The sequence below is a fragment of the Cebus imitator genome, unplaced genomic scaffold, assembly GCF_001604975.1.
Source record: "Cebus imitator isolate Cc_AM_T3 unplaced genomic scaffold, Cebus_imitator-1.0 Scaffold146, whole genome shotgun sequence".
In the NCBI taxonomy this organism is placed as follows: domain Eukaryota; kingdom Metazoa; phylum Chordata; class Mammalia; order Primates; family Cebidae; genus Cebus; species Cebus imitator.
In genome coordinates, this window is record NW_016107461.1 from 3281586 (window position 1) to 3298891 (window position 17306).

At 37.1% G+C, this 17306-nt stretch overlaps 1 pseudogene; it reads right to left on the reverse strand.

The window, feature by feature from the left end:
- Window positions 1-4942: 4942 nt before the first annotated feature.
- LOC108314022 lies at window positions 4943-5844 on the reverse strand (annotated as a pseudogene).
- Between the last annotated feature and the right edge of the window lie 11462 nt (window positions 5845-17306).

Consider the following 17306-nt stretch of genomic DNA (forward strand, 5'->3'; position numbering starts at 1 on the left):
TTTTTAAAACATTGTTATTGCTTTGCCATTTTGGGAACTATCAGTATAAGTTGGAGTGAAAAATTGAAATATTTAAAATATATATTTTAACATATTTTAAGTTCAAGGGTTACATGTGCAGATTTGTTATATAGGTAAACTTGTGCTGCGGGGGTTTGTTGTACAGATTGTTTCATCACACAGTTTTTAAGCCTGTTACTCATTAGTTATTTTTCCTGATCCTCTCCTTCCTTACAGAATATACCCTCCTATGGATCCCAGGATGTGTTGTTCTTCTCTGTGTATCTGTGTGTCCTCATTGTTTAGCTCCCACTTATAAGTGAGAACATGTGGTATTTGGTTTTCTGTTCCTGCATTAGTTTGCTAAGAATAATTGCCTCCAGGTCCATCCTTGTCCCTGCAAAGGACATTATCTCATTCTTTTTTATGGCTACAGGGTATTCCATGATGTATATGTACCACATTTTCTTTCTCCAGTCTGTCATTGAGAGGCATTTAGGTTGAGCCCACGTCTTTGTTATTGTGAATAGTGATGCAATGAACATACACATGCATGTGTCTTTATAACAGAATGATTTATATTCCTTTTGGTTTGCTTGGTTGAATGGTATTTCTGGCTTTGAAAAAAACAGTTAATTAAAATCTTACAAACATCTACCACTCAGAAATAACCATATTAATACTTGGAGTATAAACTTTCAGGTTTTTTTTTTTGTAGCTGGTTTCTTCTATCTATTCATTTATTTATTTGTCCCTCCATGTGTCCATTATTAGTAAACTCAATGTATCCCTAATGTTAGGAATTAAGTTGTGACTTTTGTTCGTTCCCTTATTGACTTGTTTTGGTCTGTTCTGCCATTGTAGAGGACAGAAATAAACATTCCTAAAACAAAAACATTCCTAAAGCAAAAAAAAGTTCTAAATTCTAAACTGTGAATCTAGGGTATGGATATTTTTACAGTTTCGTGAAATTGAAGGTTTTTAACCACTCAATGATATAGTATGAGGGTATTATTTTCGTAACACTGAATATTATCATGACTTTTACACCTTACCATGCTTCAAAGGTGTCCTAATTTTTCTGCACCTATGTGCAACATATGCTTAAATTTTGTAGTCTCTCAGACACATGGCTGTTTTTCCATCTTCCTTATCTCATGGAGTAGTTCTCAAACTCTTTGGCTTCCTTACCATCCATTGACTACTAGCAATCCAAATAAGACTCTGAATGTTACTTAATGCTTGTGGACTTCTGATATCAATTGTTGATCCCAATTGCTGATTGTTTCATGCTTCTTCAGTGTTCTTAGCAACCATTATGGCTTTAATTGCAACACATTTTAGTAACGGTTAAAATATTTATCTCTTTTGTAATGCTTCCCAGGTTCTGTGATTTCAACAGGTGCATTGTTACATTATTGTTGTTTAAATGTTCTCATTCAGCTAAAAAGTTTGGTCTATATTTCTCAGCCTAATATTGTTTTTTTTTTTTTGGACATATCAGCAGACAATCTAACAAACTAAGCTGACTTGTGGAAAAGAAGTAAATTAAAATATAAGCAGTAAATTGCTGAAGTTGACTAAAAATTGAAAGCAATAAATCAAATAATTTCCAGTGTCATGCTATTGTCATATTATTTTTTATTATTCTTTCATTAAAATTCCTAGATCTTTCTGTAAATATAAAAATGTAGTAATTTTGTCTTGATCACTTAAAAGAGCATTAATATGCTTTTTAATGAGAACTCTGGCTATAGAATGAAAATAATTAGAACTCATTTTTTCAAACACCAAAGCTTAAGAAGAATAAAGACCTATTGCTTTATCGGAGACCTTATAATAGCTGAAATGCATAAACATCTTCGTACACATACCCTCTTTTATACAATAAATATTCACTGAATGACTAATATGTGTCAGGCAGTGACTAATAATAAATAGTAATAAAACAAACCTTATTCTTACCTTCCAAATACATGTAGTCTGATAAAAATTACAGATAATAGAATACAAATATAAAAGTGCTACATCAAAGAAGTATGGATCCCAGGATGTGGCCCAGGAGACACAATGGCTTATAACTTACTCTAGAAGAATCAATGAAGACCTCCATAAATAAATAAGACGAGGCTTGTCACAGTGGCTCACACCTGTAATTCCAACACTTTGGGAGCCCTAGGTGGGCAGATTACCTGAGGTCAGGAGTTTGAGACCAGTCCGGCCAACATGGTGAAACCCTATCTCTATTAAATTGGGAAAAGTACCCAGGCGTGGTGGCACATCCCTGTAATCCCAGCTACTCGGGAGGCTGAGGTGGGAGAATTGCTTGAACCCAGAGGTGAAGTCTGCAGTAAGCAGAGATTGCATCACTGCGCTACAGCGTGGGTGACAGAGGGAGACCCCCATCAATTATCATTATTGAGATGGGGGTTAATTAAGAAATTACAACCTCATTTAAATTTATCCATGCACTAAACTTTTTAAGCTGAGTGCATTTACTCCTAATATTCCCACTGTTTGGACTCCTGTCCTCCTGCCTACTTCTCATTCTGGTATAATAATAATAATAATAATAATAAAAAAAAATATTAAAAAATTAAAATATAAAAAAATATAAAAAAAAAAAAAAAAATTATTATTATACCAGAATGAGAAGTAGGCAGGAGGACAGGAGTCCAAACAGTGGGAATATTAGGAGTCAATGCACACAGCTTAAAAAGTTTAGTGCATGGATAAATTTAAATGAGGTTGTAATTTCTTGAGTATGGGGTGCTAAGGCGAGAACAGAAATGCCAGGAGAAATCAGCCATGTCCAGTTCCTCTGGGGCTGGATAAGACGTCATAGTCTTTCTTTTATTCTAATAAAATTAAAAAAAATTTTGCAGTGCTTTGCACAGAGCATTTACAGGAGCAGATTTGTGTATTTGGAAGATCGCTTCCACTAGTGTTGAGTTGTGATTGAAGAAAAACACAGCTTGAGGTGAGAATACCCATTTAAAGCTTGTTTTGTTATTCAAATGACACCAAATATTAGCATAATCATTATATGATAGTGGCTTGAAATAAATTGGAGAGAATGAAAACAGAAACAAGTAAAACCATTTTGAAGGCATTTGAATGTTTAATTATAAGGCTTTCGTGGATTGTGTATGCACAAGTTGGGAAAGAGGTAAAATCCATAAATTGTTCTAACATTCTGGGTTGGTCACCCAGGTATTTGGTTGCACCAAACATTAAGCACTCATGAAAGAAAGAACTGTCACATTAAAAGAGGAAAAATAATCAGATTTCATGAAGACCTGGAAGTCCTTGGTCTCACCTAGAGAGATGACATGGAATGAAAAGCGAAAAGTTTTCCAAATAGAATCATGAAGGAATTCAAACTTAGAGATAAAATTTTCGAACTCAAGTTTCTTCTGGGGCCAGTAAGGTAACATATATTAATAAAACAGTTTAGATGTCAAAAAATAAGCAACAGCATATGCTGATTATATATGGCCGCTGACACCATGATTCAGAGTCAGGATACAAAGCAAGTGATGGAGACTGCAGTGGACTCTAGAACAAATGCCTTTAATTAGTTGTTACCATTTTTTTCAATGATAAAATTTATCAAGAAAATGTCAAACTGGATATTAGTATGACTTTTCAATACTGACAACTAATTAATTGTAAAAAACAAAAACATTTGTGAATCCCAAACAAAACACAATGGTGGACAAGATTCTACGTAGTGCCATTCTATCTCCCTTTAGGAACTATGATGAAAAAAATAATTAGTAAAGGAAAACGGAAGTGCATGAACAGAGATGTGCAAATGCAGGGATCCTAAAGACTTAATAGACATCCTTGTACACAACCAAGTAGTGATAAGCTATGGGTTAATAAATCCTTGTGCTTGGGAAAGTCTTTGAATATTAAACAGCCTGTACTGATATTTACAACATTGCCTTAAAGCCTCTCATCTCCTACTGCTCATCTTCATGGAGAAGGATTTATTATGCTCCCACTTGCATAAGTTTCAGTGTTTGGTGTTCTACTAGTAAATAGAAGAGGCAGTTCATCTTTTTCAGAAATATGTTTCGTTAGTGATTTAGCACTTTTTATACTTCCATTATATTATAGCAGGAACACATTTGTCCTAATTTCTTTTAAGTGTAAGATATTTTCTTCCACTTTTCTGTCCTTAAATAGCACTGCAATACATTCTTTTTGGATAGTTTTCTTGATATAATTTTGCAAATGTTCCAACTAGAACAGAATATGGTTGCCAAGATCATGTAGCTGGAATGACAGAAGCACATTTATTTGGGGTGTGTGGGGGTGATTATTGGATAGAAGTCAAACACTATATTGATTTGGCTCCACCATGCTTTCTCTTAGGCACCCTGTAAGATATTATGCTTTCTTGGCAGTATGAAGTGCTAACGCCTCTCTCTTGGATTTGAGGTATAGCCTGCCCAAGCAGAAGGATGAACATGATAACCTAACAGGTATTTTTCCAACCATGACTACTGTGAACAAGGTTCAATAGTCATCTATAAACCTGTAAGCATTTCATTTTAAATAATTACACTTAAATTATCTTAAAATATATCCAGTGAAATAAATCTTTGCTTTAACACATATTTCAGTGTTCTGAACAGTTTCAACTAGTTTTATTTTGCTTTATACAAAAGTTTTCAGAAAGGAACTTGGGAAAACCAATACCCTATGTATATCCATCAGCACATTCAGATTTAGTTCAATTTGTGAAGGATAATATTTTCTTTTTTTCTTTTTTTTTACAATAAAAATGTTTATTAGGCCAAACTACTTACTATGAAAATGCTTTAAAATGCAGCAGGAGGAGATGTAAAGACTCAAAGAAGTGCATAGTGGCACTATCAGGACACACTAAAGAATCCATACTGCTTCCCCCTTTACCTAGAAAAGGAAGCTTCTAGGCTACCTCCTCCTCAGCACACTCCTCAAACTCCTCCTCCTCAGCTGTGGCACTTGGTATTGCTGGTATTCTGACACCAGGTCATTAAGGTTGCTCTCGGCCTCGGTGAACTCCATCTCATCCATGCCCTCGCCCGTGTACCAGTGCAGGAAGACCTTGCGCCTGAACATAGCTGTAAACTGTTCAGAGATGCGTTTGAAGAGCTCTTGGATGGCTGTGTTGTTACCAATGAAGGTGGCCAACATTTTTAGCCCCCAGGGTGGGATGTCACAGACGGCTGTTTTCACGTTGTGAGGGAGCCGTTCAGCAAAGTAGCTGCTGTACTTATTCTAAATGTTGAACATTTTCTCATCCACTTCCCTTGTAGACATGCGACCCCTGAAAATGGCAGCCACGATTAGGTAGTGGCCATGACAGGGGTCACAGGCTGCCATCACATTCTTAGCATCGAAGAGTTGCTGAGTGAGCTCAGCCAGGTCAGGGCCGGGTATTGCTGGCTGCCCCGGCTGGTCAGCAGGGCAAACCTGGGCATGAAGTGCAGCTGGGGAAATGGAACCATGTTCACGGCCAGCTTCTGCAGGCTAGCATTCAGCTGGCCCAGGAAGCGCAGGCACATGGTGACCCCACTCATGGTAGCAGACACCAGGTGATTCAGGTCACTGTAGGTGGGTGTGTTCAGTTTTAAGGTCCTGGAACAGATAGAGTGCTTCATTATCAATGCAGAACGTCTCGTCTGCATTTTCTATGAGCTGGTGGATGCAGAGGGTGGCATTGCAGGGCTCCACCACGGTGTCTGACACCTTGGGCGAGGGCAGGACGCTGAATGTGTTTATGATCCTGTCTGGGTACTCCTCCTGAATTTTGCCCATGAGAAGAGTACCCATCCCAGACTTAGTCCCCCCACCCAGGGAGTGGGTCAGCTGGAAACCTGCAGGCAATCTCAGCTCTCAGCTTCTTTTCTCACAATCCTTTTTGGATTGTTTGGAATAGTTTCAGAAGGAATGGTACCAGCTCCACCCTGTATGTCTGGTAGAATTCGGCTGTGAACCCATCTAGACCAGGGCTTTTTTGGGTGGTAGGCTCTTAATTGCTGCCTCAACTTCAGACCTTGTTATTGGTCTATTCAAGGTTTTGACTTCTTCCTGGTTTAGGCTTGGGAGGAGGCTAGTGTCCAGGAATTTATCCATTTCTTCCAGGTTTACTAGTTTATGTGCATAGAGTTGTTTGTAATAATCTCTGATGATGGTTTGAATTTCTGTGGAATCTGTGGTGATGTCCCCTTTATCATTTTTTATTGCATCGATTTGGTTATTCTCTCTTTTTTATTAATCTGGCTAGTGGTCTGTCTATTTTGTTGATCTTTTCGAAAAACCAGCTCCTGGATTTATTGATTTTTTGAAGGGTTTTTTGTGTCTCTATCTCCTTCAGTTCTGCTCTGATCTTAGCTATTTCTTGTCTTCTGCTAGACTTTGAGGTTTTTTGGTCTTGCTCCTCTAGCTCTTTCAGTTTTGATGATAGGGTGTCAATTTTAGATCTCTCCTTGCTTCTCATGTGGGCATTTATTGCTATATATTTTCCTCTAGAGACTGCTTTAAATGTGTTCCAGAGATTCAGGTATGTTGTGTCTTCATTCTCGTTGGTTTTGAAGAACATCTTTATTTCTGCCTTCATTTCACTGTTTATCCAGTCAACATTCAAGAGCCAGTTATTTAGTTTCCATGAAGCTGTGCGGTTCTGAGTTAGCTTCTGCATTCTGAGTTCTAATTTGATTGCACTGTGGTCTGAGAGACTGTTTGTTATGATTTCCATTCTTTTGCATTTGCTGAGGAGTGATTTACTTCCAATTATGTAGTCAATTTTAGAGTAGGTGTGATGTGGTGCTGAGAAGAATGTATATTCTGTGGATTTGGGGTAGAAAGTTCTGTAAATGTCTATTAGGTTTGCTTGGTGCAGGTCTGAGTTCAAGTCCTGGATATCCTTGTTAATTTTCTGTCTGGTTGATCTGTCTAATATTGACAATGGGGTGTTAAAGTCTCCCACTATAATTGTATGGGAGTCTAAGTCTCTTTGTAAGTCATTAAGAACTTGCCTTATGTATCTGGGTGCTCCTGTATTGGGTGCGTATATATTTAGGATCATTAGTTCTTCTTGTTGCATTGAACCTTTTACCATTATGTAATGTCCTTCTTTGTCTCTTTTGATCTTTGTTGGTTTAAAGTCTATTTTATCAGAGATGAGAATTGCAACTCCTGCTTTTTTGTGCTCCCCATTTGCTTGGTAAATCTTCCTCCATACCTTTATTTTGAGCCTTTGTGTATCCTTGCATGTGAGATGGCTTTCCTGAATACAGCACACCGATGGGTTTTGGCTTTTTATCCAGTTTGCCAGTCTGTGTCCTTTGATTGGGGCATTTAGCCCATTTACATTTGGGGTTAATATTGTTATATGTGAATTTGATCCTGCCATTTTGATGATAGCTGGCAGTATTGCCCATTAGTTGATGCAGTTTCTTCATTGTGTTGATGCTCTTTATGATTTGGTATGTTTTTGGAGTAGCTGGTACTGGTTGTTCCTTTCTATGTTTAGTGCCTCTTTCAGGAGCTCTTGTAAAGCAGGCCTGGTGGTGATGAAATCTCTGAGTACTTGCTTTTTCACAAAGGATTTTATTTTTCCTTCACTTATGAAGCTTAGTTTGGCTGGATATGAACTTCTGGGTTGAAAGTTCTTTTCTTTAAGGACGTTGAATATTGGGACCCGCTCTCTTCTGGCTTGTATGGTTCCTGCTGAGAGATCTGCTGTGAGTCTGATGGGCTTCCCTTTGTGGGTAACCCTACCTTTCTCTCTTGCTGCCCTTACCATTTTCTCCTTCATTTCAACCCTGGTGAATCTGACAATTATGTGCCTTGGGGTTGCTCTTCTTGAGGAATGTCTTTGTGAGATTCTCTGTGTTTCATGGAATTGAATAATGGCCTGCCTTGCTAGGCTGGTGAAGTTTTCCTGGTTGATATCCTGAAGAGTATTTTCCAGCTTGGATTCATTCTCTCCGTCACATTCAGGTACACCTATCAAACGTAGATTAGGTCTTTTCACACAGTCCTATATTTCTTGGAGACTTTGTTCATTCCTTTTTACCCTTTTTTCTCTAATCTTGCCTTCTCGTTTTATTTCATTGAGTTGATCTTCGACCTCTGATATCCTTTCTTCCGCTTGGTCAATTTGGCTGTTGAAACTTGTGCATGCTTCGCGAAGTTCTCGTGTTGTGTTTTTCAGCTCCATCAATTCACTTATATTCCTCTCTAAGTTGTCTATTCTTGTTAGCACTTCATCAAATCTTTTTTCAAGGTTCTTAGTTTCTTTGCATTGGGTTAGAACATGTTCTTTTAGCTCACAGAAGCTTCTTATTAGCCACCTTCTGAAGCCTGATTCTGTCAATTCTTCACACTCATTCTCCATTCAGCCTTGTTCCCTTGCTGGTGAGGAGTTGTGATCCCTTGTAGGAGGAGAGCTTTTCTGGTTTTGGGCGTTTTCATCCTTTTTGCACTAGTTTCTTCCCATCTTTGTGGATTTATCCACTTGTTGTCTTTGTAGTTGTTGACTTTCAGATTGGGTCTCTGAGTGGACATCCAGTTTGTTGATGATGACGTTATTTCCTGCTGTTTCTTAGTTTTCCTTCTAACAGTCTGGCCCCTCTGCTGTAGGACTGCTGAGGTCCACTCCAGGCCCTGCTTGCCTAGGGATCACCTGCAGCGGCTGCAGGAGAGCAAGGGTTGCTGCCAGTTTCTTCTTCTGCTATCTTTGTCCCAGAAGGATACCCACCAAAGGTCAGTCTGATCTCTCCTTTATGAAGTGACTCTTAGGATATATGGGGGTCCGGTAGCTGCTTGAGGAGACAGTCTGCCCTTTATAGGAGCTCAAGTGCTGAGCTGTGCTCTCCATTGTTCATTTAGAGCTGTTGGGCAGGTATGTTTAAGTCTGCTGCAGCAGAACTTATAAACCTCCCCATTTTTTTCCCCAGTTGCTGTCCTGGGTAGTTAGGGCTTTATTTATGAGTTTCCATTGTGCTGCTGCCTGTTTATCAGGGCTGCCCTGCCCAGCAAGGAGGCAGCCTAGCCACTGTCTGCCTGCAGAGGCTTTGCTGAGCTGCTGTGGGCTCTGCTCAGCTGCTGTGGGGATAATATTTTCTAAGGAACTGTATTAGTCTATGAGTTTCTCAAATTTCATATATTTTATCATAACTTAATTAATTTAAAAATTTACAAATATACCATAATCTGTAATTTGTCTAATAAAATTTAATAAAATACAATGAAAAATCAGTGTATGCTCCAAATTTTTTGTTTCTACCATATATTGAATCATTGAAATACATTTGTCATGAAAACCAATTTCTTTTGAACTATGTGCCCAAGTAAATGACATAATTTTGTGTCAGGTTTTTTTTTTTTTTTTTTAGATGGGTTCTTTCTGTGTCACCAGGCTCGAGTGCAGTGGGGAGATCTCGGCTCACTGCAATTTCCACCTCCTGGGTTCAAGAGATTCTCCTGCTTCAGCCTCCTGAGCAGCTGGGACTACAGGCATGCGCCACCACACCCAGCTAATTTTTGTAGTTTTAGTGAGATAGCATGTCACCATGTTGGCCAGAATGGTCTACATCTGTTGGCCTCATAATCCACCTGACTCAGACTCCTAAAGTGTTGGGATTACAGATGTGAGACACCATACTTGGCCTGTGAAAGTTTTTACATGTGCATGTTTCAATTTAATATCAACATAGCTAGATGTATTAGTCCATTCTCATACTGCTAATAAAGGCATACCTTAAACTGGGTAATTTATAAAGGAAGGAGGTTTAATTGACTTACATTTCAGCATGGCTGGGAAGGCCACAGGAAACTTACAATCATTGTGGAAGGGGTGCAAATGTGTCCTTCTTCACATAGTGGAAGGAGACAAAAGTACAGAAAAAAAGGGGAGAAGCCACTTATGAAACCATCAGATCCTATGAGAACTGACTCACTATCATGAGTAAAGAATGGGAGAACCACCCCCATGATCTAATCACCTCCCATGAGGTTTCCCCCCCAGTGAGTGGGGATTACAATTCAAGATGAGATTTGGGTGGGGACACAAACCAGACCATATTCTTCCACTCTTGCCCCTCCCCAAATCTCAACTTTCTCACATTTCAAAACATGACTATTTCTTTCCAACAGTTCCTCAAAATCTTGACTCCTTTCAGCATTAACCCAAAAGTCCAAGTCCATAGTCTTGTTTTAGATAAGGCAAGCCCATTCTGCCTATGAGTCTGTAAAATCAAAAGCAAGTTAGTTACTTCAAAGATATAATGGGGTACAGGCATTGGATAAATGCACCCGCTCAAAATAGGATAAATTGGCCAAAACAAAGGGACTACAGGTTTCATGCAATTCCAAAATCTAATAAGGCAGTCATTGAACTATAAAGTTCCAAAAGTATCTCCTTTGATTCCATGTCTCACATCCAGGTCATGCTGACTGATGCAAGAGTTGGGCTTCTATTGCCTTGGGCAACTCTGCCCCTGTGTCTTTGCAGAGTACAGCCTTCCTTTTGGTTGCTTTCATGGCTGTATTCAAATATACCATTCTGGGGTCTAGAGGATGGTGGTCCTCTTCTCAGCTCCACTAGGCAGTGCCCCAGTGGGGACCCTGTGTGGGGGCTCCAACTTCACATTTTCCTTACACACTGCCCTAGTAGAGGTTCTCCATGAAGGCTCTGCCCCTTTAGCAGACTTCTGACTGGACATCCAGGCATTTTCGTACATTCTCTGAAATCTAGGTGGAGGTTGTCAAATCTCAATTCTTGTCTACTGTGCACCTGCAGTACCAACCCACATACCAAAGCTTGGGGCTTGCACCCTCTGAAGCAAAGGCCTGAGCTGTACATTGGCCCCTTTTAGCCATGGCTGAGTCATAGGGTACCCAGCCCTGAAACTGCACAGAGCAAGAGGGAGGCACTGGGCCTAGCCCACAAAACCATGTTTCCCTACTAGGCCCTGGGCCAGTGATGGAAGGGTATTCCTTGAAGGTCTCTCACATGCCCTTGAGACATTTTCCTCATTGTCTTGGTTCTGCAGCAGGCTTGAATTTCTCCCCAGAAAATGGGTTTTTCTTTTCTATCACATCATCAGGCTTCCAGTTTTCCAAACTTTTATGCTCTACTTCATCTTGAACGTTTGCTGCTTAGAAATTTCTTCCACCAGATATGCTAAATCATCTCTCTCAAGTTCAAAGTTCCACAGATCTCTAGGGCAGGGGCAAAATGCTGCCAGTCTCTTTGCCAAAGTATAGCAATAATCACCTTTGCTTTGGTTCCCAAGAAGTTCCTCATCTTTATTTGAAACCATCTCAGCCTGGACTTCATAACACTATCAGCAATTTGATCAAAGCCATTCAACAAATTTCTAGGACGTTTTAAACTTTCTCACATCTTCCTGTCTTTTGAGCCCTCCAAACTGTTCCAGCCTCTGCCTGTTACCCAGTTCCAAAGTCATTTCCATATTTTTGACATCTTAAAAGCAGTGCCACACTCTGTGCCATACCAATTTACTGTATTGCTCTGTTCTCACACTGCTGATGAAGACATACTCGAAACTGGGCAATTTATAAAGGAAAGAGGTTTAAGTTACCTAAGTTTAGTGAGGCTGGGTATGCCTCAGGAAACTTCCAACCGTGGTGAAAACACAAGCAAACATAGCCTTCTTCACAGAACAGCAGGAGAGAGAAGAGCAGAGTGAAGCAGGAAAAACCCCTTATAAAAACCATCAGATCTTGTGAAAACTCATTCACTATCACAAGAACAGCATGGGGGAACTGGCCCCATGATTTAATCACTTCCCAGGAGGTCAGCCCCCAACATGTAGGAATTACAATTCAAATTACAATTCAAGATGAGATTTGGGTGGGGACACAGAGCTAGACCATATTACTAGGTAAGCTGATATGTTAATACATCAGCTAAATAGCCTATCCCTTCACACCATGCTTTCAGGCATATGAAATTCATATCTATACTACAGCAAAATTATTATTTATGTTTTATAGATTATTTGTGCTCCTATAATTGGAAAGAGCTGTAGATGAAATCCTAAATGGCAAGGTTTAAGTAATAAATCAGAAGATCGGGGAATAAGTAGTAGAAAAGATCACACAAGTAATTACTATTATTTTCTCTTCAGAATAGTTTATTATATGATTACTATAAATTATATTTGTCTTTAGTCTCTCTTCATGGCCAAGTGATTCTTCCTTGGTTCCCATGTATTTCTTATTGTCCCTTTACATCTCTCTCATTTCATTTTATTATTTTTAATTCACCCAGACCTTGGGCAAAAGTAGAAAAGAAATGGATGAAGCAGAGGGGAATTAACATCATTGAGTACTTTTTATGTGACATTAACTGGAATAGGCAGTTTCCTATCATCCTTTTCCGACTTAACACCACGCCTGAAGACCTTAGTGTATCACTCGTTATTCTTCTTTACCACTCTTTACACTCAATCTAACACCAGGCCTTAAATACCTTTCATATATCTTATGAATATCTCAGTTATCAAACAACCTCTATTCAACCAGTCAAGGCTAGACCACTATCATTTTTCACTAACAAAATCCTAATTCTGTATGTAGAATCCTATTTCATCTTATTGTTTTTGCTCTATTATTTTTGAGGGATTATTAAATATTCATGTTTGCCATGTCATTTCAACATCTTAAATCCTCCAGTGGCTCTTATATAAAACTGATGTATTCCCAAATATGTGTCAGATTCCCAAATGATTTGCTCTTGTTTGTCCTCCCAAAGTAGCTTAGTACCATTCTAGAACATGGTGTATAGCATTATTCAGTTCCTCAAGTATTCCAAATTCCATTTTCTTTAGGGCATTTTTACATGTCTCTTCATCTTTATGGAGTATTCTTTGCCTTACTCTTCTAGAATACCATGGCCATTTCCACACATTCAATATGTCCTTCAAGGCTTTCTCTTTCTACCAGAAGCCTTCCTCCAAGATTCCTTTAGGTCTTTCAGCCTATACTTTACATAAATTCAATTCATCTTTCTGACAATTAGTTAATGGTGTATTTAATTGTTTATATGTGTTTCTCTACTCTAGATTGTAAGATCTACACATCTCTATTGGTTATAATGTTTTATATGCATGAGACAGTTAATAAGTTTTTGATAATGAATGAATGAAATAATAAATTGTCATATTTAAACACCTTGAAATCACATTTCAGGGTATGAGATTTTTAAATGACCTCTCTATGTATGAATCAGGATTAGGTAGATGGGATTCAAAACAAAATATGAAAGCTATGTTTGAGCTATACATAGTGCTTCAATTTTAAAGATAATTTTAGTCAATTTAAAATTTTCTTCACACACACAAAACAACAGAATTTTGTGCTATGCCATTATGCTGATTCTTTGGACAATTTTTATCAATGTTTATCTTTTACTATTTTCTCTTAATGTAAATAAAAGTTATTTTTTTAAGTCTTGAATTTTAAACTTGCAGGGAGTCAATTTATTCAGTGTATAACACTACTTTTTCTTGTACCTATACAGATTACTAATTATCAAATATGTTACATTAGATTGCAATAGCAATAGTAGGCTTACTGAATTAATACCATGGATACAGTTCTATTATTCTTATTTTTTTGTTATTAATATAAATTATTTTATTTTAAATCATATTTCATAGACAACTAGAAAAGAGGGAAACACATGAAGTTTATTTTACCAACATAGTAAAATATTTAGAAACTCCATACTTGTTATAATCTTTAAAAGATCCAAATTATTCGGAGCAAAAAATATAATTTCATTTGATATTTTCCTATAAAATCTGAGTTAAAAAATGACTTATCATTGTTTGTTGGCTAAGATGTATTTTTCTTTAAGTCCTCATGTAAAAAATTTAAAATTCATTCTTTGTGCTTTCTCACCTGCATGGTCTATGAAACAGAAAACTCAAAATATTGTCAATGGCATGATGACAGTCCAATTTGAGAGGGATATCTTGGCTAGAACACCATAGTCAAGATTGTATGTACCTAGTTCAAAGAAACATTCAGTAAGCCTATCTACCTCTTTAGCTAAATATGAGTCACTAACCACTGAAGTCAAGAAGGAAGGCTCATGTCAGAAAGGGTCAAGAGGATTTTGATTGTCTGATTTTAAAATGCTAATCTAATAACATGAAGGATAAAGAAGGAAATTATCTTAGCAGTGTCACTGCTGTATAATACTTCTTTCCCTTCCTCCACAATGTGGTCATTAATCTCTGTGTTAATATCACAAAGATATTTAGAGTCCTAATGAACTGTAAGAAATGAAAAAAATCTAAAATTTGGCAATAAAATTGGCTTTCTTAAGAAACAATGAATCTGTAAATTTAATGAATTTGGCAGCTAAACAGTCAGATCGTTGGGCTGATTATAAAAGAATTTATTGAAACCAAGTCTGTCCCCCTGTATGTTTCACTAGCCTATTCCGTTTTCTCTCACTCCTAACTTACCCCAGAAAATAAAGAAAATCAATGTCAGCACTTATCCATATGAAAGATCTCAAAAAAATTTAGGTCAATTTTTGGTACCCCATTGCCCAGTTAATTTGGGGGAACACCCATATTCCTATTCCCAAAGACCACTTAATTGTGAGATAAAAGACTCAGTATAGAATCTGGTATGTCTAAGTGGCAGATACGTGGAAGTATCTTCATTTTCTTCATCACCGGTTGCCCTCAGTCTCTCCTCAATTAGGAGCAGAGCTGAGGCTGTCTGAGAATTATAAGGTGATTTCCCAACTCACTCATAATTGCAGACCAATACATCTTGTGTAATAAATGATCAGCTGCTGACTTGAGTCCCTTTAATTCTCTACATGGCTTCTCTTTGGTGTAGCTAAGAATCACATGTCCCACTCCTCTGGCCTTCTCTGAGTCTGGCATATTCCATGGAAAATCTGGATATTTCACAATAGAAGTCTGGTAAAATAACTCTCCACTCAAATTAAATAGTGGTGGCTCTGGAAGAAGAGTTTATGATTGTTTCTGAAAAAGCCTGATTTCGGGAAGACTTTCATAAAACGTCTGTTGCCCTGTTGTGGCAAAGTCAGCCGTAACCACTAAAATATGACATACTCCTCTTGTGTCTAGTTGTACCTTGAATTAATTTGGAGGAATCAACCTTCCCAAGTTAATTATTTTTATCAATCAGCCCTCCATTTGCTCCCTGAAACTCTTACAGTTCTCTTCAATTAGGGTATATATCCTTTAAAACTCCCCTGCTGTATTCTCCTGAGGCTTTTCTGAGATTCCTGGAACATGATTGAAATTATGTCCCTATTTTAGCATTCATGAACTGTGAGCTTATTCTTTTGACTAATGCCAAAACTAAAGTTGAAAATTACAAAAAAAAAATACCCTTTTTAAAATTATAAAACACTGCATTCTTCTTCAATATTCCTTGGTCACCTCTCTATGATGAAGCATGCTTTCATCAAGGTATCAGCTTCTTACTTTTCATGCAGGATTATTTGGAAGATGAGTTAAATGGAACATACAATTCAAATAGAAAGACATTTTTTTTTTAACTTGGGCTGTATGCTGGTTATGGAATAATTCAAATTGGACACAATTATTTATTGTGATTAAAATAATATGTAAGATTTTGTATAACTTTATCTGAAAGTACAAGCATATAACTATAAAGAACATGTAAAAATTTATGTAAACAATGGCCCCAAATGTTTAGTGTGGTGACACACATCTATAGTCCCATCTACTTGGGAGGCCTTGGGAGGGTGAGGTAAGAGAATGGCTTGAACCTGGAAGGCAGAGGTTGCAGTGAGCTGAGATCTTGCCACTAGAGTGCAAGCCTGTCTAAAAAAATAAGAAAAAAAAATAGAAAAGATTAATTTTAAAATTCATCAAATAATATATTATTAGACACCTCATAATCTGCCTTTACTATCAATTGTAGCTATTCTTCAATAATTTGCTTTAATTTCTTCTACCATTATATAATAATATAGGTAATAATAACTATAACATTCTTTGTAATTTGTAGTCAATCTAGAAATTTTAGAACAATTTGAATGAATACTGGAAGAATTGATTTCTTAATATACAGCAAAATATGAGACCATATCTCATGTAAATTTTTTTTAACCTAATCATTCTTTGGCTCTAAATTATGAGGCATTCTGATTTTGAAATATCTACCACACATTTTTTGTCCTTAAATTACTGGGATGATTTACTACCATATAAGTAAATTAAAAATTTATAATCAAATTCTCAAAATTACATGACATAATGTAATCAAGGAAATTTATACTAACAATTTTGGTAAAGTTTATGAGATACTATTATATGCAAATACAATAGTAGATAAGAAAGGCAGAAAAAAATAAATCACATATTTTGCAGCTATGATATTTATGTATATTGTATTTTCCTGGTTAAAAATTAGAAGTAAGTTGTGTTTCCATTAAACTAAATTTCTCAAGCCAACCCTTCTGTATCAGATCCTAAACAAAGATAGGAATTAAATAAATTGAGACCATTCTGATTTCAATTTGAAGAAAGTATTACTATCAATGTTTGGGCATCATTGAATATCTTCTGAACTTGATTGAATAGAGGTATTTGCATTTGCAAGTTGCAAAACGATCGTTTCTAAAATCCTGAATGATTTCACTTTTTAACAAATTTGTTGAGAATTTTTTTTTATAGACAAGTGTGTGATCAATTTCAGAGTGTGTCCATGTGCAGATGAGAGAAATTATATTCTGTTGTTGAGTGGAGCATTCTGTAGACGACTTTTAGGTGTACTGGGTCAAGTGCTGAGTTTATGTTTTGAGTACTTTTTTTAAATTTTTGCCTCAATAATCTGTCTAATTATGTCAGTGGGATGTTGAAGTCTTCTACTGTTTTTGTGCAATTATTTAAGTCTCTTTGTAGGTTTCTACAAACTTGTTTTATAAATCTGGTTGCTCCAATGTTGGGTGCATATATATTTTGGATAGTTAAATCTTTTTGTTGAATTGAACCCTTTATCATTATGTGATGCCTCCTCCCACTGATTTAAAACTGATTTAAAGTCAGTTTTGTCTGAAATAAAACAACGAATCCTGCTCATTTTTGTCTTTTGAATTGTTTGATAGATCTTTCACCATTCCTTTACTTTGAGTCTATGGGTATCCTTGCATGTGAGATGGGTCTCTTGAAAACAGCATAGTGTTGGGGCTTGCTTGTTTATCCAACATGCCAATCTAGGTCTTTTAAGTGGATAATTTATCCCATTTACATTCA